This window comes from Ursus maritimus, unplaced genomic scaffold (genome assembly GCF_017311325.1).
Source record: "Ursus maritimus isolate PB19 unplaced genomic scaffold, ASM1731132v1 scaffold_31, whole genome shotgun sequence".
Classification (NCBI taxonomy): Eukaryota; Metazoa; Chordata; class Mammalia; order Carnivora; family Ursidae; genus Ursus; species Ursus maritimus.
The window spans coordinates 22,473,664-22,479,491 of NW_024425675.1; positions in this window are offsets into that span (position 1 = coordinate 22,473,664).

Sequence of the window (5,828 nt, forward strand, 5' to 3'; positions counted from 1 at the left end):
GTCCCTCCGCGCCCCGCCCCCGTCCCTCCGCGCCCCGCCCCCGTCCCTCCGCGCCCCGCCCCGGTCCCGCCCCGCCGCCCAGTCCCGCCGCCCAGCCCGGCCACTCCTCTCCGAGCCCCGGCCCCGCCTCTCCGGGCCGCACCACCACCTTGGCCCCGCTCCCTCCGCGCCGTCAGGCCCCGCCCCGCCCCGCCCCCGTGGGGCTGAGGGGTGGAGTCTGGGGTGTCGTGCGCAGACACTAAGCCAGCAGGCGGAATGTTTGCTTTAGCAAGGCCCGATAAAGAGTTCAGGGGAGGCGAGGAAAGGGTCGGCTTGTTCCTTTCTGCACCAACACCAAGTATGTGGTGGTTTGCCTAGATTAAGAAAATGAGCGTCAACAGGTGGCGACTGGTATGAGCTATGGTCGCCACCTTGTCACTTCACCGCAGCCACTGCAAACCCGCTCAGGCCTTGCAGGTGATCGCAGGTCACAACGTGAGGTGTATTCCACACGGGTGTGGACTTTTGAAGGACTCTGTGGCCTCTCCTCGAAAACCCTACGTTTATCTCTTGGGTTTTTCAAATGCACCTGGGAGGGAAAGGGAGATCCTTCTCAGGACCTAAATGGCTGGCACCACAGGAAACAGAATTTCCTGTTGCTGAGAGCGAAGTATGATGAGAATATCCTCATTGTCATGTGTTAGCTAAATTCTCAAAGTCTGGGGGTTTAAAAAAATGTCCTAAATATTTTTATTGGCTACATGCTCATTTTTAGTAGTAGATATCCTCTGCAAGAGTTGCTCTGGGCTCAGAACACAAACTTATATCTTCCACCGTTGTCCTGTTCCAAGTATTTTAGTCGATAAATCAGCTTTTCAAAACATGTCTGATCAGGACGCCTGGGGGGCTCAATTGGTTAAGTGTCTGCCTTCGCTGGGGTCATGATCACAGGGTTCTGGGACTGAGTCCTGAATCGGACTCCCTGCTCAGTGGGGAGACTACTGCTCCCCCTGCTTGTGCTCTCTGACAAATAAATAAAATCTTTATAAAACAACGACAACAACAACAACAAAAACCCCGAAATATGTCTGATCACGCCACTTCTCTGCATCCTGCTGCATCTGACCCCTGCTCCTTCAGCCTGTCTTGTGCTCTTGTCCATGCTCCAGGCTCACGACAGATCAAAGTCTGGAGATTTGCAGGACACATGGAAGAAATGGTCTCAGCCCTCAAGGATCTTACAGTCTCTAGGGGAGACACCATGCCCAGGGCCCTCCACGCCCTTCACACTGAGAAGCTTTGCAAGGATCACAATTACACAAAGGCATGTTCAAAGGGGGTCATTGAGGTTGCACCGTGGCTTCAAATAGTCACACATTTGGGTTTAATTCTCAGCCTCATCATTGGACAGAACTCTTATGTACAGAACAGTATTCTGAAATATCAACTGAGACCTCTTCCACCACAACCACTACCCCATTTCCTTGGTCTGTGCTCCATGTAGGCAGCTGGGGTGTTCCTCATTCATTGTCTCAAAGGAAGAGGGGGTCTGGCAGAACTCAAATACAGACAAACATGGGGCAAATTTGGGCTTATGGGTTGTGAGCACTTGAGGGTTGGAAAGAACACCAAACAGACATCATAGATTTGGCACTGGTGAGTAAGAATGAGGCCTCCAGCCTGAGGCCAGATTTAGGCCCCCCAGGTTTGGGAGCAAGGATAGGGCAAGTAGAACTTGTAGGAAAAGCCAGAGGAGTTATGGAATTTGGGAAAAGCAATGGGCCAAAGCCTCCTGGAGAAGAAGTGGGAACGGCGAGAAACCCCGGCTAAGGCACAGGCAGGCTTGCTCTTTTTCCTTGGTAGAACCCCAGGGGAGTCATGAGGCTCCAGGTGGCATGAAACGGAGCCAATGGACCTACACACCTCACGCAGAATTTCCCATGGCCCAGTGTGATGCTGTGACAACAGGTGGGTTCCTGTCCTTGGAGAGGGGCTCAGAAACAGCTGACAAAGTTCTGGATACCAGAAGGCCCTGAGTGGGGAATGGAGGATGGCTTAGGAAGTGTGGATTGCCAAGCTGAAGACAAGGTGGGAATGAGGATATCTCAGATGGATGCCCTCACCTGTGCCCTTTGGGCAGGCTAGACTATGCCCAGGTTAACAAAAATAACAAAAACAAGTCTCAGTGGCTCGAGCCACAAAGACTCAGTTTTCACTTACACTACAGGTTGATCGAAGATCAGGAGGAAGCTCTATGCTGGGTCAGCACTGTCATTGTCCCCAGGACCTGCTGAAGTAGCATTGATCTAGAAGGTTCCCAGTCTCTGTGGCAGAGGGGGAAAAAAGAACGAGGAAAAGCGTGAACTGATTTAAAGCTTCCTTCTGGAAATGACACTTGCTCTTATGTGCTGTTTGCCAAAGTAAGTCACATGGCCACACTTAGTTTGTAGGGAAGTACAATCCTCCCATGGATTTGGAAGAATGGAGCCAGAATCTTTTCCAGCAAGGACTACCTAACAACGACCATGATCTCCCAAGCACAGAGCCTTGGTTCAGCATGATAAACTAACTTATGCTTATTATGCAGGGATTGGTGATAGAATTCCAAATTGGCTTGGGTTAAGTTTCTGCCTCCAGGCAGAATGGAGGTTTGAAATAGAAATGAAGCTGACATACAAAATGAAGCTAAAATTCTAGAATGCTGAGTTTGTGCCCTGGGATTTGTATCGATCCCCTTGGTCACGCCAAGGCCTGCAGAACGGCAGGATCACAAAGCAAGATCAGAATGATCGCCACCATGAGCCAAAGTCCACCCCTGGAAGACATTTCCCACCTTCTTACTGAGATGTATTTTGTTAGCAGGATGGGCGGTTTGGTTGGGAGATGAAGAGACTGCTGTATCCCAACACAGGGTTGGGGTAGAGGAGAAATCTGGAGTTTAAGGTTTTCAGAAAAAGAAGGAGCTAGGAGAGCCCTCAGAGCCTGCAAGTCACAGATGAAAATGGACGTCTCCAGAGACAGCGTCCACTACTTCTAGATTTTATTTAATAATAATAGGAGTGGCTCTTCCAGAAGCAGTGCCCGCCCTCGTTGCTCCACGTCCGCCGTCTGAGGGTGACTGGTGAGGATTCAGACGGGTTTGGCCAGCAGGGCTTGCACTCAGCGCAGTAGTTACAAAGTGGGGGCTGGACGCCCGAGGTCCCCTGGAGGATGGTGCTGCTCTCCCCTCCCTTTCCTGCCTCCTTCCTCCCCTCATTTCTTCCAGAGCCTGTCGCTCTGGCTCGAGAGTGGCCAAGCAACACCGGGCAGTGGAGCTGGGCAGCTGTTGTCCTGTCCAAGTGGGTCTCGTACCGTTGCTGAACCACCGTCCGGCCTGAAGCCGTGCAAGAGTCTTTTCATGCAGGCTGTTTCTCCAGGCCTCCTCGCCTCTCATTAATTTTGGTGGGGGCTGCCTGTCTTTCTTCTCTCTTGTTCGGTGCCCTGCTCATCTATTTTGCACACGGGCCTTCTCCCTGACACGATTGGATTTCCAGGTCGCTAGCAGGCTTCTCTCTGGCTTTGATTTATGTGAGCCTTCTCGGTGCCGTACATGTCTTTGCTACCTTTTCCCATTTCCTTTAAAGACCCACAGATGCTTGGCAGAAACGTTGCGGAAATAATGCAGAATAAAAGACAGTTCTAGGGGAGGCTGGTGTCGCAGGCTTGATGTGGGAAGGAGGGGAGATTTAGAACTCCTCCGGGTGCAGAGAAAGAAAAATGAAGGGCAGATTTTCTGCTGCTTATGGAGTGGTTTTTGAACTTCTTTTTTTATTGATTTCAGGCCCTTCTAAGGCAGGCAATGTAATGACACAGTTCAGAGGTACAATGAGAAAGCGGGGCTGACTTTCAGTGAAGGTCCCTCTGGCACTGGGCTGATTCCCCCCAGGTCTAGCTGTCTCCCCCACCCCTGAATCTCCCCACATCTGTCCCTCCCCCAAAAGCCCCTGGGGGGGGTCAGTCCCCCCCAAACCAGAAATATTTCAGACTTTCCTTGTGTCATGGCTGCGGATGCTTTTCAATGCCCTGATTTTATTATTTTATATTTTTATTTAAAATCCACCGGTCATTATCCTAATGCCTTTTGCAAACCTGGAACTTCTTTGGGAAAAAGCCATAACCTCCAGTTGGGTGATAATTAATTTAGAAACTAGATGCGGGGAGGAGGAGTGCATGGATGAAATGAAGTTCCTTTTATCCCCATTTGGCACACATTCTTGAGTTTGCTCCCATGCCTTAAACCAAAGCAGCTCCGTAATCCCCGGTGAGGGATAGGGAAGAGTGGTGTGTACTGCTGGAGAGGTGTGGGTCTCCCTGCGTTGGGGCTGGAGGGAAGGGTTTGAATGGGCGTGCTAAGTGAAAGGGTCCTCACAGCATGATGATAGCCCCTTGCTGGAGGACACGAGGTCGGTGGGGAGAGGAATGGTCCACATCAGATCCACTAAATGGTGCTAGAGAAAGACGGCCACATGGAGGCTGGAGGCTCCATGGGCAGCTGGGCAGCTCATCCCCACTCCCGGCCCCCTGCTGAGGAAGGGACAAGAGACCCCAGAGCAAAGCCAGCCTCGGGAGACCAAGTCCCAGAGCCACTGCAGGGCGGGGAGCCCAGTGGTTCCTGTCTGCTGCGCCTCCAGCCTTTGAGTCTAATCCTGGCACATGGAGAGGGGGTTACATTATATTTCAGTATTTGGAGAGGAAAGGAAAAACGGTGGACATCCTGGCATCAGACAGGTGAGCCCCCAGCCGTAGTACACATGCCACTGTGCGGACTGATCTATTGCTTGAATATTCCAGTTAGCCCCAGCAGGAAGTTAAGGTGGTGGGACGTGGGGAGGAGGGGGTGTTTGCTTGACTACTAGAAGAGGGATGATTTCCTGCTTGGTTGCTGGAAAGGAGGGAGGAGCCAGGTTTTGTGTTTGGTAGTTACTCGATTGTTAGTTTGATGGCCTTGAGCAAGTCACACGGAGCCTGCTTCCTCATCTGTAAAACGGGGGAAACAATATTTTCGTCCTTTCAAACAATATCCGTTGAGCATATTGTGTGCTAGGTATTGATCTAGGCACCAGGGAGACAGCAGTGAACAAATCTAAGTCCTTAATCCCAGAGGGCTTGAATTCTAGTGCAGGGGAGCAGCACATGAACAGATTCGCGGGTAGCATGTCAAACGGTGATGAATGCCACGAGGACGGATACAGTAGGGTCAGGGCTGAGCGAGGGGGTGCTATTTTATTATAAGAGGGTGCGGGGAGTCAGGAAACGTTTGACAGGATGGTGTTGGAACAGAGACCAGAAGGGAGTGAGGGAGTGAGTCTTGCAAGTGTCAGAGGTGCGGACAAGCATCAAGGCTGGGGGGCAGGAGGGCTTGTGGGGCAGTGGAGGCAGAAGCAGGAACAGAGGTGGCCAGGCCAGGTCGTACTGGCCTTTGATTTAGGTGGCAGTGAACCCTTGGCCTTTTCACGCTGAGCAAGGTGGAGAGACACAGGCTGGAAGGAAATGGCGCCGGCCTGCCCGAGAGGGGTTGATCTTGGACAGGGCGCCAGTGGCGGGGGAGCGAGCAGTGGAGTCTGGATATATTTTGAAGGTAGAGTGGACAGGATGTGCTGATGGGTCAGCGTGCATGTGAGAGAAGGAGAGGGCTCAGGGAGGACTCTTGAGTGTTTCGCCCTGAGCAACTTATTTTATGCCGAAAGCTGTTGTGCGTAGCCTACGACGTGAGACGTGGTGTAGAGCATCGTTGACGAGCCTGGACTCGGGAGCCACACAGCCTGGGTTCAGATCCTGGCTTCTCCAATACTTGCTATGTGACCTGGAGC